The 27,044-nt window shown below is 47.8% G+C and overlaps 1 protein-coding gene across 1 annotated transcript in view; it reads right to left on the minus strand.

Annotated features, from left to right (window-relative positions):
• Positions 1–27,044, minus strand: part of LOC110514692 (chondroitin sulfate synthase 1) — an 89,219-nt gene that overhangs the window by 15,267 nt on the left and 46,908 nt on the right. The window lies entirely within an intron of this gene.

A 27,044-nucleotide genomic window follows, 5' to 3' on the forward strand; every position in this document is an offset into this window, starting at 1 on the left:
TCTCAGGCAGTAGAACACAGGACAGAGGAGAGGAAAGGAGGAGAGGAGTCTCAGGCAGTAGAACACAGGACAGAGGAGAGGAGAGGAGTTCCAGGCAGTAGAACACAGGACAGAGGAGAGGAGTCCCAGGCAGTAGAACACATGACAGAGGAGAGGAAAGGAGGAGAGGAGTCTCAGGCAGTAGAACACAGGACAGAGGAGAGGAGAGGGGTTCCAGGCAGTAGAACACAGGACAGAGGAGAGGAGAGGAGTTCCAGGCAGTGGAACACAGGACAGAGGAGAGGAAAGGAGGAGAGGAGTGCCAGGCAGTAGAACACAGGACAGAGGAGAGGAAAGGAGGAGAGGAGTCCCAGGCAGTAGAACACAGGACAGCGGAGAGGAAAGGAGGAGAGGAGTCCCAGGTTAGTAGAACACAGGACAGAGGAGAGGAGTTCCAGGCAGTAGAACACAGGACAGAGGAGAGGAAAGTAGTAGAGGAGTCTCAGGCAGTAGAACACAGGACAGAGGAGAGGAAAGGAGGAGAGGAGTCTCAGGCAGTAGAACACAGGACAGAGGAGAGGAAAGGAGGAGAGGAGTCTCAGGCAGTAGAACACAGGACAGAGGAGAGGAAAGGAGGAGAGGAGTCTCAGGCAGTAGAACACAGGACAGAGGAGAGGAGAGGAGTTCCAGGCAGTAGAACACAGGACAGCGGAGAGGAAAGGAGGAGAGGAGTCTCAGGCAGTAGAACACAGGACAGTGGAGAGGAAAGGAGGAGAGGAGTCCCAGGCAGTAGAACACAGGACAGCGGAGAGGAAAGGAGGAGAGGAGTCTCAGGCAGTAGAACACAGGACAGCGGAGAGGAAAGGAGGAGAGGAGTCTCAGACAGTAGTAGAACACAGGACAGAGGACAGGAAAGGAGGAGAGGAGTCCCAGGCAGTAGAACACAGGACAGAGGAGAGGAAAGGAGGAGAGGAGTCCCAGGCAGTAGAACACAGGACAGCGGAGAGGAAAGGAGGAGAGGAGGCCCAGGTAGTAGAACACAGGACAGAGGAGAGGAGTTCCAGGCAGTAGAACACAGGACAGAGGAGAGGAAAGGAGGAGAGGAGTCTCAGGCAGTAGAACAGTGGACAGAGGAGAGGAAAGGAGGAGAGGAGTCTCAGGCAGTAGAACACAGGACAGAGGAGAGGAAAGGAGGAGAGGAGTCTCAGGCAGTAGAACACAGGACAGAGTAGAGGAAAGGAGGAGAGGAGTCTCAGGCAGTAGAACACAGGACAGAGGAGAGGAGAGGAGTTCCAGGCAGTAGAACACAGGACAGAGGAGAGGAGTCCCAGGCAGTAGAACACATGACAGAGGAGAGGAAAGGAGGAGAGGAGTCTCAGGCAGTAGAACACAGGACAGAGGAGAGGAGAGGGGTTCCAGGCAGTAGAACACAGGACAGAGGAGAGGAGAGGAGTTCCAGGCAGTGGAACACAGGACAGAGGAGAGGAAAGGAGGAGAGGAGTGCCAGGCAGTAGAACACAGGACAGAGGAGAGGAAAGGAGGAGAGGAGTCCCAGGCAGTAGAACACAGGACAGCGGAGAGGAAAGGAGGAGAGGAGTCCCAGGTTAGTAGAACACAGGACAGAGGAGAGGAGTGCCAGGCAGTAGAACACAGGACAGAGGAGAGGAAAGTAGTAGAGGAGTCTCAGGCAGTAGAACACAGGACAGAGGAGAGGAAAGGAGGAGAGGAGTCTCAGGCAGTAGAACACAGGACAGAGGAGAGGAAAGGAGGAGAGGAGTCTCAGGCAGTAGAACACAGGACAGAGGAGAGGAAAGTAGTAGAGGAGTCTCAGGCAGTAGAACACAGGACAGAGGAGAGGAAAGGAGGAGAGGAGTCTCAGGCAGTAGAACACAGGACAGAGGAGAGGAAAGGAGGAGAGGAGTCTCAGGCAGTAGAACATAGGACAGAGGAGAGGAGGAGAATAGGAGGGAGGGTAGAAGGAGGAGAAGAGGAGAGGCACCGGCTATGTTTAATCCGTGACAGAAGGAAAGTAGCTTGCATGTCCCGCAGCGGAGAGGGTCTAATTATGCAGGTGTAACTGGCCTCTTTGTGCTCGAGTGTGGTCTGTCCAAAGTGATTTCCCTGCCCGCCTCTATCCTCTCCTCACACCTATGGCAGCCTCACAATAGCCACTCATCTCCTCACACCTATGGCAGCATCACAATAGCCACTCCTCTCCTCACACCTATGGCAGCCTCACAATAGCCATGAAATTGAGTCTCTGAGGGGATACGGATGTGTACCCTTCAGCAGCATTGTGACACCAGATTATTTTTTAGTGTATGTGTCCCAAATGGCACCATATTCCCTATATAGTGCACTACTTTTTAACAGAGCCACATTCATATAGGGAGCCATTTGGGACATAGCCCAGATGACTTCATTGTGACACCAGACGTATTGTCATGCAGCAGCAGCCATTGGCTATTATTAGACAAGCTGAAAGAGACAGTCTAAAGATCAATGATGTATAGAGACAGCATACTGGAGACAGCATACTGGAGACAGCATACTGGGTGGTGAATGCAGTGGACTGTAGCCATAAAGATGACAGAGCCTCTCTCTGCAATGGCTGCTTCCATGACGGGATTTGGGCCAAGTGAGCCTCCTATCCAACTCTATGGCTGTAGCTATAGAAAAGAATGCTGGACAGCAGTTGGATCAACGCCCTTTCGTATCTCTGTAGGAAATTATTTGAAATTTGATTCATACACGGAACACTGCCCAGAGTGCATTTCTGTGAGTTGGAATTGAATTGACTCCAACACTATTGGTTTAGTGCATCTGCATTCTCAGCTGGGAGAGACAAAACCCCCAAATTCCAAAGAACTGCGATCCCGCAGATGTCACAGACAACAGATTTCCTCAACTGCTCATCTAAATCAGAGACATCAAAGAATCTCATCTGAAGATTCTACTCCTGGTTTAGTCTAGAGTCTAAATATTTTTACGAGCCTAAAGAGAGAGTGTTTCTGGTGTATATTGCACACATGTTGTGGTCGACTACTGTTCCAGTCATCGACAGATTTAAACATCTGCTTTTCAGCCATTAGCGCTTTCTGGTTTGCCAACAATTAATTCAACCATGTTTCCTTCAACTACAACACATCTGAGACACACAGACGATAAGATGAACAAGTAGCTGGATTCCTCTAGCGGTGTGGCTTCATTTCCTTGCTGTAGCTTCGGAGGTACTCAGTAACACTCCACTAACCATTTAGTTATTATCTCTCGTCAGTAGTTTTCTCCCTTCAATAACTAACAATCTGCAGAGTCAGCAGAGAAAGAAAAGAGAGGAGAAGGGAGTGGTTCTGGGTTGAACCAGGAAGAGAGGAGAGAGGTCCTGAGTTGGACCAGGAGGAGAGAGGAAAGAGAGGCTCATTTGAATAAAACATACCACAAGCCAACATGCAGTGGCTGTGTTCCAAATGGCACCATATGGCCCTGGTTAAAAGTAGTGCACTATATAAGGAATAGGGTGCCATTTGGGCCGAAAAGACAGCACAGAGTAGTGATATGGCATTTGTGGCTGATACCAATATCCAATATTTTTCTTGCCAAAAACCCGATACTGATAAACTGCTATTTACAATTTTAGCAGCCTTTTAAGCATTCTAGTACAGTTAAATAGTTAACACACACACATGGACGCAGCGGTCTAAGGCACTGCATCTCAGTGCAAGAGGCGTCACTACAGTTCCTGGTTCGAATCCAGGCTGTATCACATCCGGACGTTATTGGGAGTCCCATAGGGCGGCACATAATTGGCCCGGCGTCGTCCGGGTTTGGTCGGTGTAGGACTTCATTGTAAATAAGAATTTGTTCTTAACTGACATGGCTAGTTAAATAAAGGTCACCCGCACACCAAAAAGTTATTTTGTTGGCATTTACGTATGTCCCCATTACCAGTAAAACATAATCAAAACCTATTTCTTTCACTTGCTGTTCTGTTTCGTTGTTCAGGTGTTTCATTCTATTGTGCCTTATCCTTATTGTGGCTAGCTTCACAACACATAACCCGTTCAGGTCGAGCCTCACTAGCCAGATGAAGCTAGCTAGCTGCTTATAACGTTAGCTTTGTGCAACAAGGTTAAGTAGCTGGCAAGCTATTTATTTTCATGAACTGGAGTTCAATTTCAACAGGCGAACAACAAGTGGCTACCTAGCTAATACTTACTCACAAGGATTCCTAAATCATTGCTAAGAATAGTGAAAATGACTGCAGTTTCTACTGGTTATTGTTTTCAGGCTGGTTGTATTGGTGAAGCTAGGTACCAAGCTAAAGCTAGCTAGCTACCCCAGAAGTTGCAGTCGAACAAATAATAATGTATTATCAACGCGGTATTGTAAACGCATCTTTCGTGGCCGGTGTTTGTTTGTTTGCATACTTTTTTGTACAGCTTTGACAGTACTACTGATAGTAGTGGTGGCGCTTGGCTTGCACGTGCAAATTCAGAACACACAACATTCTATAATAGAACGGTGTTATTTGAAGTGTCAAATTAAAATATTATTTAATGCGTAAAATAGTGTTATTGTCAAAGTGTTATTTGACGTGTATCTTTCTTGACACGCAAAGACCCAAACGGCGTCGTGAGCTAATAGCAGTGACGCTATTACTGTGTAACTCCGGTAGGGTAACATCTTGGTAATGTTAATGTATATCGGTGCTCGACCAGTCGCGAAAGCCAACATCACCCACGACAGAGAACGGTTGATTGTCAAGGGCAATGAATTCCATTATCTTGGGGTTAATGGATTTCGAGCCAGCCTGTATCGGCATTCAACCAAGCAAAACACAAGGCAGAACATGACACAGCAGGAGACATTCTAGGATAGGCTGTCAAGAAATCAGGAGTTCTAGAGAGTTGTTGTAAAGCATGTCCAAAAGATTAGTAGTCTAATGTCTTCCAGCATTTAGCCTTTCAGTAGAAGATGCCCAGTCATCACTCCTGTTCTCCCTCACCACCCTGTCTCACACACACACACACACACACACAGGTGGGTTTTACAGGTGATTCAAATCAGTGTGCGTTATCCTTACAGCTTTCCAGGTGATTGCCAGAGGAAGTAAATAACAAAGCCCAGAGAGGATGCCTGGGCTTGTGCTAACATGTTACCTTTAGCGCTCTGCCAACCAACACACTATACTACAGGTCTCTATCTCAGAGAGAAATCTAAATCTGACACACAACTGTCCTACAACTTATCCTTCAACAAAGGTGTGTGTTTGAGAAATTGAGCAGAGTGTGCAGATCCCATTCTTACTATGTAAACAGTCCTTTGATAGCTTGGTTACTTCAACTGCAAAGTAACACTACTCAATAGCACGGTAGCAACAAACAGAAACACATGATCGAGGCCTTGCATAGAATCTCCCCAAGCTCATGTCCCAAAGAAACACACACCAACACAGTTCATAGCCTCCATTCCGAGACCTGCGTGCTAGCCGGTTTAATCGAGTTAACAAGCGTCTGTTGTGGGAAATTAGCGAGGCACGCCAAAGTGATTAGCCTGGCAGAGTGTTGCTATTGAAAAAGACTTCAGTACGGCTGCTAGTCACCTCTAGAGTAATCCCTGGGCTGTCCCATCACCCCAACACAGCCTCCTTCCCAACTAAGCATACACACAGAGTATACAAAACATTAGGAACACCTGCTCTTTCCATGACATAGACTGACCAGGTGAAAGCTATGGTCCCTTATTGATGTTACTTGTTAAATCCACTACAATCGGTGTAGATGAAGGGGAGGAGACAAAATATTTAAGTGCCTTTGAACAATGTATGGTAGTAGGTGCCAGGCGCACCGGTTTGAGTGTGTCAAGAACTGCAATGATGTCGCGTTTTTCACGCTCAACAGTTTTCTGTGTGTATCAAGAATGGTCCACCACCCAAAGGACATCCAGCCAACTTGACACAACTGTGGGAAGCAGTGGAGTCAGCATCCCTGTGGAACGCTTTCAACACCTTGTGGTGTCCATGCCTCGACAAATTGAGAATCTTCTGAGGGCAAAGGGGGGTGCAACTCAATATTAGGAAGGTGTTCCTAATGTTTTGTACACTCAGTGTATAACTATTGTTGAGCTAATGCTGGGCCCTCTCCCAATTCTAACACAGATTCCTAGTCTTCTTTCCTACAGTACCACTGTAAATCTATTGCAGTGATCCCAACACGGACCCTGTCCCAACAATCTAAAAACAGCCTCTTCTCTTTGTCTCCTTTGTGAGAGTTTTCAGATGCAGGCAGGGTAGAGTATTGGAACTGTGCTGCAGGCCTGAATGGACATCAGTCACTGAGCAGAGGTTTTTTCACACATGCTGCTTGTAATATTTAGATTAGACTTGATGAGTTCAGCCATATAGAATCTGAATGGGACTACATAGCTCTTCTCCAGACTACATGTAATTCTACTGCATTCGAAAGTCAGTTACAGGGGGTTGAGAATGGACTGCTTCATCCCTTATGCTCTTTCATTTAAAGTGCACAGCTCAATAGAAAAACAATAACACAAGCTGTTAAATGCAGTGGGTGGCATAAAGCTAGGCAATGGTCAATATTGACCCGAACTACATCTCTGTGATGGCTCAAAGTCAACAGCAATCATATCATGTGGACTGAATGCATCCTTCATTAAGCTCAAGGAGAGCGTGCACAGAACAAGGTAATACCATCCTAAAAGGGACTGAGTGGTGCAGAACTAATACGATGGAGCAGAGAAAAAAGTTACGTCCGGCCAGATTGACTGTTTAAACTTGTGTCTCATTTGATTTTAATTAGATTTATTAAGATCTCCATTAGCGACAGCTAGTCTTACTGGGGTCTGACACAAACTGACAGGAGGGATAGGCTAGTCTTACTGGGGTCTGACACAAACTGACAGGAGGGATAGGCTAGTCTTACTGGGGTCTGACACAAACTGACAGGAGGGATAGGCTAGTCTTACTGGGGTCTGACACAAACTGACAGGAGGGATAGGCTAGTCTTACTGGGGTCTGACACAAACTGACAGGAGGGATAGGCTATTCTTACTGGGGTCTGACACAAACTGATAGGAGGGATAGGCTAGTCTTACTGGGGTCTGACACAAACTGACAGGAGGGATAGGCTAGTCTTACTGGGGTCTGACACAAACTGACAGGAGGGATAGGCTAGTCTTACTGGGGTCTGACACAAACTGACAGGAGGGATAGGCTAGTCTTACTGGGGTCTGACACAAACTGACAGGAGGGATAGGCTAGTCTTACTGGGGTCTGACACAAACTGACAGGAGGGATAGGCTAGTCTTACTGGGGTCTGACACAAACTGACAGGAGGGATAGGCTAGTCTTACTGGGGTCTGACACAAACTGACAGGAGGGATAGGCTAGTCTTACTGGGGTCTGACACAAACTGACAGGAGGGATAGGCTAGTCTTACTGGGGTCTGACACAAACTGACAGGAGGGATAGGCTAGATGTGCTGCATACTGTTTTCCCCTGTCAGTCTGTCACCTCCTTTCAGATCAGTGGTAAGTAATGGAGGAAAGGAAGGACATTTGACACCCTTGTTCAGAGCGCAGCACAACCCGGACGTCCATCTTGATAAGGGCCTTGTCAGTCAGTGTGCTGCCATATGAGTTAGGTTCTGGTTATTCTTGGGAGCACTAACGAGGGGTAGAATCTGAAAAACTGCCATTAGTTTGGCCCAGCGCTATGCTGAGGACAACAACAGGCCTGGGTGAGAGACAAGAGACATCCTTTCTGCTATTTTGTTCCCACTACCATCGACATCCCTCTATCCAGATGTCGTCTTTCCCGAATGTCCAGGGCCTAGAGGGAGAGGTGGGGAGTCTATAGCCTATTTTGTTCCCACTACCATCGACATCCCTCTATCCAGATGTCGTCTTTCCCGAATGTCCAGGGCCTAGAGGGAGAGGTGGGGAGTCTATAGCCTATTTTGTTCCCACTACCATCGACATCCCTCTATCCAGATGTCGTCTTTCCCGAATGTCCAGGGCCTAGAGGGAGAGGTGGGGAGTCTATAGCCTGGTCCCAGATCTGGGTGTGCTTTAGCTAACTTCTCCAACTACCCTTCATCATGCCTTCTAGTCAGAGGGACCAGCCTAGCAGAGATAGGGAAGGTTGACAAGTAACAACAAAGTGAGGGAATTCCTGTACTCCCTTTCCCCAGATATTCAATTTAGTTGATCTTAACCACAGGGTAGAGTGCTGTAATTCCAAAAGATGACGGTTAGAAAGGGGAAGGGGATTCTGCAGGGGCAAACCCCAATGAAAGGCATGATGTGAGGAAATGAGTCGTCAGCTCCTTCTGGTTTTATTGTCGTTGCCGTTCTGACATCTTTTCTTCCACCCTGTAGTTGAGCAAGTGGGGAAATTAACATGTTGGTGACCACAGGCTCACAGTGCCATTTAGTCAGTCAGTCAGTCAGTCAGCATTTAGTCCTCTCTCCAGTGACTCTGTTTCCTTCACCACAGCTCTAATTCTAAACCTAAAACAGACAACACCCTACCCAGGCCAATACATGGCAAACTTGTTATGAGAGTTAGGATTTTAAAAGCCTCCATGTTGGCACCAAAAGTTCAAAGACAACTGCTTCTAGTCAGAGTTCTGAATTAGAATGCTATTGTCATAAAATGTTTGGTGCCAACAGTTTTGCCAGGCCAAGCCCAAATGCATAGATACAGTGCCTTGCGAAAGTATTCGGCCCCCTTGAACTTTGCAACCTTTTGCCACATTTCAGGCTTCAAACATAAAGATATAAAACTGTATTTTTTTGTGAAGAATCAACAACAAGTGGGACACAATCATGAAGTGGAACGACATTTATTGGATATTTCAAACTTTTTTAACAAATCAAAAACTGAAAAATTGGACGTGCAAAATTATTCAGCCCCTTAAGTTAATACTTTGTAGCGCCACCTTTTGCTGCGATTACAGCTGTAAGTCCCTTGGGGTATGTCTCTATCAGTTTTGCACATCGAGAGACTGAAATTTTTTCCCATTCCTCCTTGCAAAACAGCTCAAGCTCAGTGAGGTTGGATGGAGAGCATTTGTGAACAGCAGTTATCAGTTCTTTCCACAGATTCTCGATTGGATTCAGGTCTGGACTTTGACTTGGCCATTCTAACACCTGGATATGTTTATTTTTGAACCATTCCATTGTAGATTTTGCTTTATGTTTTGGATCATTGTCTTATTGGAAGACAAATCTCCGTCCCAGTCTCAGGTCTTTTGCAGACTCCATCAGGTTTTCTTCCAGAATGGTCCTGTATTTGGCTCCATCCATCTTCCCATCAATTTTAACCATCTTCCCTGTCCCTGCTGAAGAAAAGCAGGCCCAAACCATGATGCTGCCACCACCATGTTTGACAGTGGGGATGGTGTGTTCAGCTGTGTTGCTTTTACGCCAAACATAACGTTTTGCATTGTTGCCAAAAAGTTCAATTTTGGTTTCATCTGACCAGAGCACCTTCTTCCACATGTTTGGTGTGTCTCCCAGGTGGCTTGTGGCAAGCTTTAAACAACACTTTTTATGGATATCTTTAAGAAATGGCTTTCTTCTTGCCACTCTTCCATAAAGGCCAGATTTGTGCAATATACGACTGATTGTTGACCTATGGACAGAGTCTCCCACCTCAGCTGTAGATCTCTGCAGTTCATCCAGCGTGATCATGGGCCTCTTGGCTGCATCTCTGATCAGTCTTCTCCTTGTATCAGCTGAAAGTTTAGAGGGACGGCCAGGTCTTGGTATATTTGCAGTGGTCTGATACTCCTTCCATTTCAATATTATCGCTTGCACAGTGCTCCTTGGGATGTTTAAAGCTTGGGAAATCTTTTTGTATCCAAATCCGGCTTTAAACTTCTTCACAACAGTATCTCGGACCTGCCTGGTGTGTTCCTTGTTCTTCATGATGCTCTCTGCGCTTTTAACGGACCTCTGAGACTATCACAGTGCAGGTGCATTTATACGGAGACTTGATTACACACAGGTGGATTGTATTTATCATCATTAGTCATTTAGGTCAAAATTGGATCATTCAGAGATCCTCACTGAACTTCTGGAGAGAGTTTGCTGCACTGAAAGTAAAGGGGCTGAATAATTTTGCACGTCCAATTTTTCAGTTTTTGATTTGTTAAAAAAGTTTGAAATATCCAATAAATGTCGTTCCACTTCATGATTGTGTCCCACTTGTTGTTGATTCTTCACAAAAAAATACAGTTTTATATCTTTATGTTTGAAGCCTGAAATGTGGCAAAAGGTCGCAAAGTTCAAGGGGGCCAAATACTTTCGCAAGGCACTGTAGGATCAGGTTGCCCCAATTCCCTGATATAACGTCAATTGAGTTTTCCCCACAATTGGTTAAGGTTAGGATTAGGGGAGGATAATACAATCCTAGACCCAAAGCAGAACATAATCACAACATCCTACAAAACCCACCATAAACCAATTCTGCCAAGGTCACAACAATGCCTGCCATGGACGTTTCCCCAGTTGCTTTGAATGTTCAAAATCATAGTGTAAGAACACCTTTAAATCCTCAAAGGATAAGATGATACAACTTTCAAAAGGAGTCCTAGCTAGGTAGCTGTTCAGCTTTCGAAATGAGTCCTAGCTAGGTAGCTGTTCCGCTTTCTAAATGAGTCCTAGCTAGGTAGCTGTTCAGCTTTCTAAATGAGTCCTAGCTAGGTAGCTGTTCAGCTTTCTAAATGAGTCCTAGCTAGGTAGCTGTTCAGCTTTCTAAATGAGTCCTAGCTAGGTACAGTTGAAGTCGGAAGTTTACATTTAAACTCAGTTTTTCACAATTCCTGACATTTAATCCTAGTAAAAATTCCCTGTCTTAGGTCAGTTAGGATCACCACTTTATTTTAAGAATGTGAAATGTCAGAAAAATAGTAGAGAAAATGATTTATTTCAGCTTTTGTTTCATCACATTCCCAGTAGGTCAGAAGTCTACATACACTCAATTAGTATTTGGTAGCATTGCCTTAAAATTGTTTAACTTGGGTCAAACGTTTCGGGAAGCCTTCCACAAGCTTCCCACAATAAGTTGGGGGAATTTTGGCCCATTCTTCCTGACAGAGCTGGTGCAACTGAGTCAGGTCTGTAGGCCACCTTGCTCGCACACGCTTTTTCAGTTCTGCCCACAATTGTTCTATGGTATTGAGGTCAGGGCTTTGTGATGGCCACTCCAAAACCTTGACTTTGTTGTCCTTATGCTTGGGGTCATTGTCGATTTGGAAGACGCTTTTGCTACCAAGCTTTAACTTCCTGACTGATGTCTTGAGATGTTGCTTCAATATATCCACAATTTCCCTCCCTCATGATGCCATCTATTTTGTGAAGTGCACCAGTCCCTCCTGCAGCAAAGCACCCCTACAACATGATGCTGCCACCCCTGTGCTTCACGGTTGGGATGGTGTTCTTCGGCTTGCAAGCCTCCCCCTTTTTCCTCCAAACATAACGATGGTCATTATGGCCAAACAGTTCTATTTTTGTTTCATCAGACCAGAGGATATTTCTCCAAAAAAGTACAATCTTTGTCCCCATGTGCAGTTGCAAACAATAGTCTGGCTTTTTTATGGCGGTTTTGGAGCAGTGGCTTCTTCCTTGCTCAGCGGCCTTTCAGGTTATGTCGATATAGGACTCGTTTTACTGTGGATATAGATACTTTTGTACCCGTTTCCTCCAGCATCTTCACAAGGTCCTTTGCTGTTGTTCTGGGATTGATTTGCACTTTTCGAACCAAAGTACATTCATCTCTATGATATAGAATGAGTCTCCTTCCCGAGGGGTATGACGACTGCGTGGTCCCATGGTGTTTATACTTGCATACTATTGTTTGTATAGATGAACGTGGTACCTTCAGGCGTTTGTAAATTACTCCCATGGACCAACCAGACTTGTGGTGGTCTAACAGGTCTCCGCTGATTTCTTTTGATTTTCCCATGATTTCAAGCAAAGAGGCACTGAGTTTGAAGGTTGGCCTTGAAATACATCCACAGGTACACCTCCAATTGACTAAAATGATGTCAATTAGCCTATCAGAAGCTTCTAAAGCCATTACATAATTTTCTGGAATTTTCCAAGCAGTTTAAAGGCACAGTCAACTTAGTGTATGTAAACAATTGTTGGAAAAATTACTTGTGTCATGCACACAGTAGATGTCCTAACCGACTTGCCAAAACTATAGTTTGTTCACAATACATTTGTGGTGTGGTTGAAAAACGAGTTTTAATGACTCCAACCTAAGTGTATGTAAACTTCCGACTTCAACTGTAGCTGTTCAGCTTTCTAAATGATTCCTAGCTAGATGGCTGTTCAGCTCTCTAAATGATTCCTAGCTAGATGGCTATTCAGCTCTCTAAATGATTCCTAGCTAGATGGCTGTTCAGCTCTCTAAATGAGTCCTAGCTAGATGGCTGTTCAGCTCTCTAAATGAGTCCCAGCTAGATAGCTGTTCAGCTCTCTAAATGATTCCTAGCTAGATGGCTGTTCAGCTCTCTAAATGATTCCTAGCTAGATGGCTGTTCAGCTTTCTGAATGATTCCTAGCTAGATGGCTGTTCAGCTCTCTAAATGATTCCTAGCTAGATGGCTGTTCAGCTTTCTAAATGATTCCTAGCTAGATGGCTGTTCAGCTCTCTAAATGATTCCTAGCTAGATGGCTGTTCAGCTCTCTAAATGATTCCTAGCTAGATGGCTGTTCAGCTCTCTAGCACATTCACTAATGTTTTTGTAAACAATTAACAAGCTAGTTAGCTATCACATGATTTTGTCACACTGTCAACTGAATAGTTAGCAAGCAACACGATATGCCAAATAAGTCTAAAAACCACTTGAGGGCAAATCAATTCAGACAAGTCACATGGCCAGAAATCAGATTTGTATCTGACCTCAAACCACCTACGAAGGTGGTTTGAAATGTGGCTTGTAATATCCGATGTCATGTTATTTTTGGCAGTTCAGACTGCAGGAACAAGAACAGATTCGGATCAGATAAGCAAATGAATAGAATTGGAGTCCCGTCAAACTGTCAATGTGAACAAGGTGGCTCATTTCATATTGAGAATAAGATTTGCCTGTCTGGGCCATTTTCCCCATAGATATGTAGTTTACAAAGCCACTGTGGTATCCAAGGACGTCGTTAGAGATATCAGAGTTGCGGGGGCTAAATCGTATGCCAGTAAGAGTAGGCCGATTTAGGATACAGGTGGCAAGGCAAGAAAAACGAACCAATCGCTAATCTTGTTCCATGGTGGCTATCAGATACATTAAAGTCAATACAATGGAGAGGTTATCTGGCTTAGCTCAAGCTGTGGCCTCCACCCCTGAGCTAGGCCTTGACAAGCCTGGGACTCTCCTGATATCACACGCCCACACATAAACCCCTCCTTGGGACAGAGCGGCCGGATATCCCTGGGTGGCTGGGAGACTCCTGATAGCATATTTCAACATGCCGGGAGAGGTTTGAAAAAGCACAACATGTACAATGGACCTAAAATAAGTACCTGGTGGCTATGTGGAGAAGAGAGGAGTCCATTGCATTGCTGCGCTCCATCATCAGCGTACAGTTCACGTTACACTAAACCAACACATCTGCAGATGTAGAAAATCTAAATCAAATTTCATTTGTCACATGCAACCTTACAGTGAAATACTTACTTACAAGCTCTTAACCAACCATGCAGTTCAAGAAATAGAGTTAAGAAAATATTTACTAAATAAACTAAAAAGTGAAAAAACATTCCAAGAAAAAAAAGTAACAAGAAAATGACATTAAAATCCCGAGGCTTTATACAGGGGGCACCGGTACCGAGTCAATGTAGGGGGCACCGGTACCGAGTCAATGTAGGGGGCACCGGTACCGAGTCAATGTAGGGGGCACCGGTACCGAGTCAATGTAGGGGGCACCGGTACCGAGTCAATGTAGGGGGCACCGGTACCGAGTCAATGTAGGGGGCACCGGTACCGAGTCAATGTAGGGGGCACCGGTACCGAGTCAATGTAGGGGGCACCGGTACCGAGTCAATGTAGGGGGCACCGGTACCGAGTCAATGTACGGAGGTACAGGTTAGGCGAGGTCATTTGTCATTTGCCAAGTCTTTGACCTCCTCCCTATAGGCTGTCTCATCATTGTCTGTGATAACCTCGGCATTAAGAGACCCAATAGTCTCGCTGTAATTAGGATACCAAACAGTGTAGTCTTACAGACGGAAAACGATAACCTCGGCATAAAGAGACCCCATTGTCTGGCTGTAATTACGTCTCAAGACCTCTCACTTATTCTTTAATAAAGTCAGAATTGCTCCTAGGAGGAGAGGTGAATGCAGTCTAAAAGCCTAGTGTTGAATTTCTACTCTTGGCAGTGGACCAGCCACAGACAAAGCGCTGTTAACTGCCAAAGACCGGACAGAAAAATCGAATGGGCAGAAGAGGAAGAGGGAAAACCCATCGGGAAGTCTGGAAAGAAGGAAAAAAACACATTGGACATTCCGTAAGTACGTTCTCCTATAGACTGAGAGGCTTATGTTCAAGCTGCCTGGGAAGTTGAGAACAGTAGCCACGGTAACTACCTCGCTAATGTACAGGGCCACTACGGGTCACTGATGCCCAGAATTCCTCTCACCACTCCGACCACTCCTCCATGCCAGACCGGAACCCATAAATCAGCAAGGGGGCTTATACATCTTGCCAAAATAAACTGCACACTAACCCCTGAGCTGGCACAATCACACAGCACCCCTGAGCTGGCCCAATCACACAGCAACCCCGAGCTGGCCCAATCACACTACCCCTGAGCTGGCCCAATCACACAGCAACCCCGAGCTGGCCCAATCACACAGCAACCCCGAGCTGGCCCAATCACACAGCACCCCTGAGCTGGCCCAATCACACAGCAACCCCGAGCTGGCCCAATCACACAGCACCCCTGAGCTGGCCCAATCACACAGCACCCCTGAGCTGGCCCAATCACACAGCAACCCAGAGCTGGCCCAATCACACAGCACCCCTGAGCTGGCCCAATCACACAGCACCCCTGAGCTGGCCCAATCACACAGCACCCCTGAGCTGGCTCATTCACACAGTACTCCTGAGCTGGCCCAATCACACAGCACCCCTGAGCTGGCCCAATCCCACAGCACCCCTGAGCTGGCTCAATCACACAGGACCCCTGAGCTGGCCCAGTCACACAGCACCCCTGAGCTGGCCCAATCACACAGCACCCCTGAGCTGGCCCAATCAAACTAACCCCTGAGCTGGCCCAATCAAACTAACCCATGAGCTGGCCCAATCACACAGCACCCCTGAGCTGGCCCAATCACACAGCACCCCTAAGCTGGCCCAATCACACAGCACCCCTGAGCTGGCCCAATCAAACTAACCCCTGAGCTGGCCCAATCAAACTAACCCATGAGCTGGCCCAATCACACAGCACCCCTGAGCTGGCCCAATCACACAGCAACCCCGAGCTGGCCCAATCACACAGCACCCCTAAGCTGGCCCAATCACACAGCACCCCTGAGCTGGCCCAATCACACAGCACCCCTGAGCTGGCCCAATCACACAGCACCCCTAAGCTGGCCCAATCACACAGCACCCCTGAGCTGGCCCAATCAAACTAACCCCTGAGCTGGCCCAATCAAACTAACCCATGAGCTGGCCCAATCACACAGCACCCCTGAGCTGGCCCAATCACACAGCAACCCCGAGCTGGCCCAATCACACAGCACCCCTAAGCTGGCCCAATCACACAGCAACCCCGAGCTGGCCCAATCACACAGCACGTGATGAGTATCTCCCATGTGGCTGAAACAACAATGTTCCATTCTCTCATGTGAACAGAGGGGCAGAGGAGGGAACCGATAGACGGACTGTATCGACCACAGTGACTGCTCTTTGGTATGTCTGACGCTCCGATTGGGTTTTTTCACTCCTGGTCCTGAAGAGCGATTGGACCTTTTGTTCCAGCCCAGCATGAACACATCCAAATCAGAATAATTGAGGTCTTGACGATTAGTTGGTTTAGTTAAATCAGGGATTGTGTGTTCGTGTTGGAACAAAAGCCTGCATACACTGTGGCTCTACAGGACCAGTAGTGAAGAACAATGATGCAGTAGCAGCCATACAGACTACAGGGCTAGTCAGTCAGCCATACAGACCACAGGGCTAGTCAGTCAGCCATACAGACCACAGGGCTAGTCAGTCAGCCATACAGACCACAGGGCTAGTCAGTCAGCCATACAGACTTCAGGGCTAGTCAGTCAGCCATACAGACTACAGGGCTAGTCAGTCAGCCATACAGACTACAGGGCTAGTCAGTCAGCCATACAGAACATAGGGCTAGTCAGTCAGCCATACAGACCACAGGGCTAGTCAGTCAGCCATACAGAACATAGGGCTAGTCAGTCAGACACCTCAGAACCATAGAAACATGTTTATTTCAGACACCTGGAGACTCGTCTACAGAGAGGATATGACATCAACACAGCTCACAGCTGAGGATAGCAGAAGTACAAACCCCTGCTGAGTTCTCAGAGGTCAGTGTGTGCTGGATGCTACTATTTAATTATCACAGACTGTACAGGAGGCTGGGTATGAACAGTCTGACACTCATCACACTGTACAGGAGTCTGGATATGAGCAGTCTGACACTCATCACACTGTACAGGAGGCTGGATATTAACAGTCTGACACTCATCACACTGTACAGGAGGCTGGATATGAACAGTCTGACACTCATCACACTGTACAGGAGGCTGGATATTAACAGTCTGACACTCATCACACTGTACAGGAGGCTGGATATTAACAGTCTGACACTCATCACACTGTACAGGAGGCTGGATATTAACAGTCTGACACTCATCACACTGTACATGAGGCTGGGTATGAACAGTCTGACACTCATCACACTGTACAGGAGTCTGGATATGAGCAGTCTGACACTCATCACACTGTACAGGAGGCTGGATATGAACAGTCTGACACTCATCACACTGTACAGGAGGCTGGATATGAACAGTCTGACACTCATCACACTGTACAGGAGGCTGGATATTAACAGTCTGACACTCATCACACTGTACAGGAGGCTGGATATTAACAGTCTGACACTCATCACACTGTACAGGAGGCTGGATATTAACAGTCTGACACTCATCACACTGTACAGGAGGCTGGATATTAACAGTCTGACACTCATCACACTGTACAGGAGGCTGGATATTAACAGTCTGACTGACACTCATGAAATTCAGTGTTTCAGAAAGAAAGAATTCAGTGTTTCAGAAAGAAAGAATTCAGTGTTTCAGAAAGAAAGAATTCAGTGTTTCAGAAAGAAAGAATTCAGTGTTTCAGAAAGAAAGAATTCAGTGTATCATACGTGAATGTGTTGAATCTGGTTCAAAGCAATATAGGGGAAATGACCCAGCAGGTGTCAGTGCTTTCCTAACAGCAGCTCAGATCAACATGGGCACGAGAAACAACACATGATACACAACCACAGTAGCTGAATGACAGTCCCAGATGTACTCACAATGCTTCAAGCTGAAGCTGGGGTAATTCAAGTCACTGATTATTATTATTGTGTATATATGTGTGTGTGATGATGGTGTAAAAGGTCAGTATGATATCTTTGTAAGACCGATATTACCCATTAGGGTGGACTAAGTGATAGTCAATTCACAGTGGGACTGATATTACCCATTAGGGTGGACTAAGTGATAGTCAATTCACAGTGGGACTGATATTACCCATTAGGGTGGACTAAGTGATAGTCAATTCACAGTGGGACTGATATTACCCATTAGGGTGGACTAAGTAATAGTCAATTCACAGTGGGACTGATATTACCCATTAGGGTGGACTAAGTGATAGTCAATTCACAGTGGGACTGATATTACCCATTAGGGTGGACTAAGTGATAGTCAATTCACAGTGGGACTGATATTACCCATTAGGGTGGACTAAGTGATAGTCAATTCACAGTGGGACTGATATTACCCATTAGGGTGGACTAAGTGATAGTCAATTCACAGTGGGACTGATATTACCCATTAGGGTGGACTAAGTGATAGTCAATTCACAGTGGGACTGATATTACCCATTAGGGTCGAATTCACAGTGGAGATAGAATGACAAAGATAGATGCTGTTTGATTTCTACGGGATACGATGTGCATAAACAATCCATCATACCACACAAGTGGCTCGATTCACCTGCTGATCAATGCATTCTTTCAAAATGGGCTGACTTGGGGAGGGAGAAAACTATCAAACAAGTATCAAGGGCATTCATTTACCGTTAACAAATTACATTTAAAAAGAACCGTTGTAAGAAAAGCCCTGAGCAGATGACGCTCACTGGTAGGCCGGAGTACAGGTTCTCGAGAGAGACTGGGCAGCGCTCATCACCAGTCAGACGGTCACAGAAGACTGGGCGGCGCTCATCACCAGTCAGACGGTCACAGAAGACTGGGCAGCGCTCATCACCAGTCAGACGGTCACAGAAGACTGGGCAGCGCTCATCACCAGTCAGACGGTCACAGAAGACTGGGCAGCGCTCATCACCAGTCAGACGGTCACAGAAGACTGGGCAGCGCTCATCACCAGTCAGACGGTCACAGAAGACTGGGCAGCGCTCATCACCAGTCAGACGGTCACAGAAGACTGGGCGGCGCTCATCACCAGTCAGACGGTCACAGAAGACTGGGCGGCGCTCATCACCAGTCAGACGGTCACAGAAGACTGGGCAGCGCTCATCATCACCAGTCAGACGGTCACAGAAGACTGGGCAGCGCTCATCATCACCAGTCAGACGGTCACAGAAGACTGGGCAGCGCTCATCACCAGTCAGACGGTCACAGAAGACTGGGCGGCGCTCATCACCCGTCAGACAGTCACAGAAGACTGGGCAGCGCTCATCACCAGTCAGACGGTCACAGAAGACTGGGCAGCGCTCATCACCAGTCAGACGGTCACAGAAGACTGGGCAGCGCTCATCACCAGTCAGACGGTCACAGGTCTTTAGAACCAGTCACCACCAGTGGAGGCTGGGTCATATTCATTAGTGCACACCACAGCAAAATGATTTGCAACAGAAAACTAAAAACATGTTTTTTTTATTGGACAGATTTAGTTAGGTCCCTCCCCGTTTCAATCCATTGGCTTCCATTTGGTCCCTAGTGAATGCGACCCTGGTAACCCTGGAAGGGCCCATTGTAATGGTTGCAATGGAATGAAGCCGTATCAAACACATGCTTTCCATTCATTCCAGTCCAGCTATTAATATCAGCATGTTCCCTGATTTCTCCCTTCACCGTTCACCACTACCAGAAACATGTGTCTGTCCTGAGTCCAGACTCCCTCCGTCTGTCTTTATACACAGAAAAGAAGAAAAAGCAGACAAAGTGGCCCGGTGAGGAGTGGAAGTTGAAGTTGAAAGGAAGGTGTGCCAAGTATTTGAAGAGACTTTGGGGGGGCTCTTCAGTTCTCAAGTACTGTAGTGTAGCCTTGGACTGGGGGAGGGAGGTTACAGTGGTCTATCCTAAACAACCATGTTATTGTGCTGCTGAAGAGAGGAGAGCCTACCATAGACTGGGACAAGCCAGGGATGTGTGTCTGATGTGTCCGCTGAGAGTTTGATATGGCTGGGATCTGGGCGGAGGAGAGGAGGCCTGGGACCTGGCAGGAGAACACAGAGATGCGCCCTCCACAGGCTCCCTCTCTTTCCTGTCTCCTCCCACCTTCACACAGTTGGACAGAGGGGCATGACCCAGACCCGTGCAAGGGGAACGGCACTACAAATGCAGGGCAGAGAGGAAGACTGGCGGAAGCGGTGCATTCAAAGACAGGCCGGTTTAGGAGTTACAGCAGTGTACTGTTCTGGACTGCTATCTCCATCTATGCCATGGCTGATGTACTTCTGCTGAACTGAACATATACTAATGCACCAACTCAAGAACAGAAATGAACGCACACAAATATCTTCTCATGCTTCCACTGCAATCATCACCTTTATACAAACCCACACGCATCCTTTCATCAGGTTTACAAACACTACAGGGCATGAATAAACTAGAATAGGGCTTTGTGTATATAGGGTCATTCCCACACGTGGTGTTTGATCAGAAAAGAGCGAGAAACGTCAACATAACCTGATAGACATAACCTGATAGGAGAACTCTTAGCGACAGATGTCTATCTTTACCATTTACCATTTCCCCTTTAACTGCTACAATTTCCCCTTTAACTGTTACCATTTCCCCTTTAACTGTTACCAAGGCCAAAATGAAAACCCTCAGTAAAAGATTTGGAGTTACAGAATGTAGCCGATGTCGGTTGTGTTTTTATTTACAGCTGAAAGTAATTACAGCGTTGCGGCCCGGGTTGCAGCGTACTGGTGGACTGGTCCATGGGGATAGCATTAGAGAGTGCCGCCCTGGGGAAGCTGCAGGGAGGTGGTGGACTGGTCCATGGGGATAGCATTAGAGAGTGCCGCCCTGGGGAAGCTGCAGGGAGGTGGTGGACTGGTCCATGGGGATAGCATTAGAGAGTGCCGCCCTGGGGAAGCTGCAGGGAGGTGGTGGACTGGTCCATGGGGATAGCATTAGAGAGTGCCGCCCTGGGGAAGCTACAGGGAGGTGGTGGACTGGTCCATGGGGATAGCATTAGAGAGTGCCGCCCTGGGGAAGCTGCAGGGAGGTGGTGGGAAGGAAGAGACGCCAACTGAACTGTGGGCGTTGGTTTCTCTGAGACAAACGTTTACACACAAACTCTCCATGATTGAGAGCAAAACAAGGTAGAAGTATAATCTTTTTGCTGCGTCTCTGCCCTAAACAATCCTGGAAATGTCAGGCCTCGAGTCCTTTGAAGTGGAACTGTGTGACCTCACTGTGTTTACGGGTTTATTGACAAACGTGAACTAAGTGAGGGGTGCAAAATGGCAGATATGCAGCTCAATGGAACTGATTTCCTGGTTTAAATACAGGTTGGGTAGAAGTGATCAAAGTCATACTGTAAATGACTGCTTCCAGACATTCACATAAACATCAACACTGGCTCCTCAACACCTCTATTTCTGTCAGTGGTGATGTTTTCTGACTAAGAGCTTCCTGTTGAAGGGCCTTATGGCACGCTTGCTTTCTGAACCTTTTCTTGTACCGGAGTCTGGCAATCGATGGTGTTCCTCCCTGGGAGGACCTTTTAGTTGAAACAGGCCTAAATCAGTGTCCGCTAGTCATCTGAAGGGTTGGGTAGCCTAACTTACAGCAACATCCTAGGAATTAATAGCCTGGTCCAGTATTTTCTATGTGCTGTGGTCAAATCTTCTACTGTTGTTTTTCCACACAATGCCTGATACATGTACAATATGCCAGATGTTTGGTGTGAAAATGAACCCGCACAGAGGAGTTGTCTAAAGCACAAATAAACTGGAACACTAGTCATGTTCATTAGGCATCAAATAGAATAAAACAGACTGAAACAGGGACTACATGTTGTGTCCAATAAGAAACACCTGTTTTCATTTTCCTTTGTGCCCTAAAGAACACGACCCAGGCTAAGGGTGTGGTGGTTGAGAACACACAGAATTATGGGAGCAGCCCTAAGGTCACTGTTCCATCCTCTTCAGCCACAGGCCGTGGCAGAGATCACTACTCTTCACCAGACACTCTGAGGAGCGCCATTCAGGCCGCGTCCTAAACACGCCAGACACTTCCATCACTGATCACTAAAACATCCCACACTAAAATAGATTGACACTTCTCAATACTAAATGACAAGCCAGTACTGCACATCTGTTTCAACTAATCAACGTCTTCATGATGACTTGGAATGATTGACTGAAACCAGGTGTGGTAGCGCTGGGCTAGAACAACCTACCCAGCCCATGGGGATCTCTCCAGGAGATCTTTCTTTAGCCTTCAGCCTTTCTCTTCAACCCTGTTTAACACACACACAGAGACAGAGAGCGAGAGCTAGGCTCCTGACCAAGTGACCACGCGCCACTGTGTGTTTCCAATGTGCCGCAACAACTGGCCCCGAGCCAGAAGCCACTGAGGAATCAATATGGAACGGGGCCTGGAAGAGGAGGAGGGAGGACGGGGGAAGAACAGGAGAGAGGACAGGGGAAAGAACAGGAGAAAGAACAGGAGAGAGGACAGGGGAAACAACAGGAGAGAGGACAGGGGAAACAACAGGAGAGAGGACAGGGGAAACAACAGGAGAGAGGACAGGGGAAACAACAGGAGAGAGGACAGGGGAAACAACAGGAGAGAAGACAGGGGAAACAACAGGAGAGAGGACAGGGGAAACAACAGGAGAGAGGACAGGGGAAACAACAGGAGAGGACAGGGGAAAACAAAGGAAAGAACAGGAGAAAGAACAGGAGAGAGGACAGGGGAAACAACAGGAGAGAGGACAGGGGAAACAACAGGAGAGAGGACAGGGGAAAGGACAGGAGAGAGGACAGGGGAGAGGACAGGGGAGACAACAGGAGAGAGGACAGGGGGGAAGAACAGGAGAGAGGCAGGGGAAACAACAGGAGAGAGGACAGGGGAGAGGACAGGGGAAACAACAGGAGAGAGGACAGGGGAGAGGACAGGGGAAACAACAGGAGAGAGGACAGGGGAAACAACAGGAGAGAGGACAGGGGAAAGGACAGGAGAGAGGACAGGGGAAAGAACAGGAGAGAGGACAGGAGAGAGGACAGGAGAGAGGACAGGGGAAACAACAGGAGAGAGGACAGGGGAAACAACAGGAGAGAGGACAGGGGAAACAACAGGAGAGAGGACAAGGGAAACAACAGGAGAGAGGACAGGGGAGAGGACAGGGGGAAACAACAGGAGAGATGACAGGGGAAACAACAGGAGAGAGGACAGGGGGAAACAACAGGAGAGAGGACAGGGGAAACAACAGGAGAGAGGACAGGAGAGAGGACAGGGGGAAACAACAGGAGAGAGGACAGGGGAAACAACAGGAGAGAGGACAGGGGAAATAACTCCTTCAATCATGTAAGACATTGTCCTCGGTAATGAACATGTCAGAGAACTATGGAAGAACAAAAGGTCTGCTTCTCGTAAGACTTGGGGCTAAATGATGAATAAACCCAATGTGAGAGGTGACCAGCGCCATGGAGGTGAAAACCTTGATCAAGTCCTCAGAGATTAGTGGGGAGCTAGGTCATCCATCTCCGTACCACACAGGTGAAGGTATGGCTAGTTATGCTGGGAGTTGACTTGTGAGTTAACTAGTTATGCTGGAAGTTGACTTGTGAGTTAACTAGTTATGTTGTGAGTTGACTTGTGAGTTAACTAGTTATGCTGGAAGTTGACTTGTGAGTTAACTAGTTCTGCTGTGAGTTGACGTGGAAGTAATTACAACCCCGGCCCCCCATTTGATCCTGTCGTCGACACGGCCAGTCGACCCCTCAGGGTGAGGGAGCAGCAACTGTGGGCCCCTGGGTTTCTGCTCCACGTCTCCCTGGGTTTCTGCTCCACGTCTCCCTGGGTTTTTGCTCCACGTCTCCCTGGGTTTCTGCTCCACGTCTCCCTGGGTTTCTGCTCCACGTCTCCCTGGGTTTCTGCTCCACGTCTCCCTGGGTTTCTGCTCCACGTCTCCCTGGGTTTCTGCTCCACGTCTCCCTGGGTTTCTGCTCCACGTCTCCCTGGGTTTCTGCTCCACGTCTCCCTGGGTTTCTGCTCCACGTCTCCCTGGGTTTCTGCTCCACGTCTCCCTGGGTTTCTGCTCCACGTCTCCCTGGGTTTCTGCTCCACGTCTCAGTGGGTTTCTGCTCCACGTCTCCCTGGGTTTCTGCTCCAGAGTCCAGATGTCACCACTCAGAGAGAGTAGAGCCTGGGAAAACTACCTGGGATACTGCCACTCTGCTATGCTGAGCTCTTCTCTCTCCTACTCTCCTCTCATCACCCAACGAGTGAAATGGCCCACGGAGAGGATGCTGTGTGTGAAGGGTTCCCCTGGTCAGGCTGGTGATGAGGGTGAATGAGAACAGGAGCAGTGGCACTTGGTTGGAATCCTCCTCCATCAGTGTGGCCTTTCCTCCATACTCACAACTAACTGAATGAGTGTTACCTTTCCAGACGTCCAAGCCGATCTGATGCGGGAAGAGAGGAGATCCCGTGCTCGTCTCTGACCTGGGCTCACACCAGGGACTCTGTACAACAACACTTGGTACTCAAGGAGCTCCGTCAATATCAGTGGCAGTACCTCACGCCACGTTGAATGACCAAGACCTCTCTGATAGGTGGTGGTTATGAAAACACTATTGCTGAAAGAAACACAGAGAAACTACATCCACTCTCCTTGTCAATCAGTGGAGGAGGAGAGGGGATACCTAGTCAGTTGTACAACAATGCATTCAACCAAAATGTTACCCCCGCATTTCGCCTTAATCAACGTCCACGTCATCGGCACCCGGGGAGCAGTTGTTGTTGGGGGTAACTGCCATGTTCACGGGCAGAACAGGAGGAGGAGGCTCTATGTGTTAAGAGTATAGGACACCAGGAAGCTCCCGCTGAAAGCGTCAGATGGTTGCTTCACAATATGCATCACAAACACCTACGCCTCCTTCACACATATGCTTCACAGACTCTCACACAGGGCTCTGTGATATCTGTAAACACACACAGCTGTAGAGTGGATGCAACAATGGCACTAAAAACCCATTTGGATTCCAGAAACTGGAGCTCCATTCTGGTTCCTGAGAATCTAGCCTAACTGCTTCCAATTCAGCAATACAACCGCTTCCAGAATTGTGAACTAAAACGGAGGTCATTTCTGACTGGAAACAACCAGCATTTCACCAGATGAGTCATTAATCAACTAGACTCCCTAAGGACCATACACAACAGGGACCAAGGCCTTGCTAGGGTCACCTGGGAGATCCCCACGGGGGCTTCAGTTGCAGCACGACCAAGCCTAATTAAATGTGTTGATCGGTAGCCGGTCAAAAGACACAGAGCCGGCACGGTACGCCCCATGCTGTGCCCAGTCAGTGGGCAACAATGGGCATTGACGTGCCACAAGATAAGCTCCTTGGCGCGCTGCTGGCCTGGTTTCCACCTTAGGAAGTAGTTTAATTGCAAATTTAATTCAATCCAACAGAGGCTGGTACGTCTGGGGGAATGGAAACCATGGGGGGGGGCTTTATCAACTTGGCAAGGTGTGTGTGTGTGTGTGTGTGTGTGTGTGTGTGTGTGTGTGTGTGTGTGTGTGTTGTTATCAGCCAGTGAGTAGGAAGTGTGCGTAACCTAGCAGAGCCCTGCCTTCACAACAGTGGAACATTTTCCAAATGTTAATTTGGGTCTCCTCTGGCAGCCTACTCCCTCTGAAATGGAAGGCACTATCAGCATCAGTGAAAATCAGCCACGCTGGCTGGCAGAATGAGCCGGAACACACTCGCAGTCACCATTAGATTACAGACCATCAGACCATTAGATTACATTACAGGGGTAATGAGCATGCACACAGGTACACGCACACAGGATTAGAAACAGGGGTTTGGCTCGTTATGAGAACACAGAGAGACAGAGAGACAGGAGCAGACAGACAGGGGATAAACCCAGGGCTCGTTGTGAGAACACAGAGAGACAGGAGGAGACAGACAGGGGGTAAACCCAGGGCTCGTTATGAGAGCACAGAGAGACAGGAGCAGACAGACAGGGGGGGGTAAACCCAGGGCTCGTTATGAGAACACAGATAGACAGGAGCAGACCCAGGGCTCGTTATGAGAACACAGAGAGACAGGAGCAGACAGATGGGGGGTAAACCCAGGGCTCGTTATGAGAACACAGAGAGACAGGAGCAGACAGATGGAGCACCCCTTTCATCCATCTTTCTGTCAGGAAGCAGACGTGACACACCCTTTCCCCACACACACACACACACACCTCTGCCCTGTCCCACAGACACACAGCTGAAACCAAGTTGTCTGGGTGGAATGGAATGTGAAGGGGAAAAGGGATGAAATAGCTCCACAGACATCAACTTTCAGCAACTGTGAACAAAGCATAGATGCTATCAGACTGCCCACTCTGCCATTTTAAATCTTTAACAAGCCTTTGTCAACCAACCAATGAACTAATGTACTTTTAATGTATGGTGTCCTGAAAGGCAAATGATTCTAACTGCATACCAAAAACAGAGCCCCATTGTCTTGGGGCTGATGCCACGTGAGCCAGCAGTTACAGTGGAATGTGGTTGAGCTGTCCCTTTAAAACATGCTTAATGCTGACCCCATTTCTACACCACATCACCTGGATACGGGACCACCCTCCTCTCCCTGTCCTCAGATGGAGCCCTCCTCTCCCTGTCCTCAGATGGAACCCTCCTCTCCCTGTCCTCAGATGGAACCCTCCTCTCCCTGTCCTCAGATGGAACCCTCCTCTCCCTGTCCTCAGATGGAACCCTCCTCTCCCTGTCCTCAGATGGAGCCCTCCTCTCCCTGTCCTCAGATGGAACCCTCCTCTCCCTGTCCTCAGATGGAGCCCTCCTCTCCCTGTCCTCAGATGGAGCCCTCCTCTCCCTGTCCTCAGATGGAGCCCTCCTCTCCCTGTCCTCAGATGGAGCCCTCCTCTCCCTGTCCTCAGATGGAACCCTCCTCTCCCTGTCCTCAGATGGAACCCTCCTCTCCCTGTCCTCAGATGGAGCCCTCCTCTCCCTGTCCTCAGATGGAGCCCTCCTCTCCCTGTCCTCAGATGGAACCCTCCTCTCCCTGTCCTCAGATGGAACCCTCCTCTCCCTGTCCTCAGATGGAGCCCTCCTCTCCCTGTCCTCAGATGGAAACTAGAGCAGCGTCTCTAATAGCAACATATTAAGTGCAGGTCAATAGGGCTCTGGGCAAAAGTAGTGCACTGTATAGGGTGCCTTTGGGACACAGACTGAAGGGCTTTCCCTCCCTTCCCCTCTCTCTCCACAGTGAGGTCACTTCCCATAGGCTGCCCGTAGCAGAGGTTGATGGTCAGAGCTGGCAGAGCCAGAGGAGACAGTCTAAGCCCTGCCGGTCATT

This window comes from Oncorhynchus mykiss, chromosome 6 (genome assembly GCF_013265735.2).
Source record: "Oncorhynchus mykiss isolate Arlee chromosome 6, USDA_OmykA_1.1, whole genome shotgun sequence".
Classification (NCBI taxonomy): domain Eukaryota; kingdom Metazoa; phylum Chordata; class Actinopteri; order Salmoniformes; family Salmonidae; genus Oncorhynchus; species Oncorhynchus mykiss.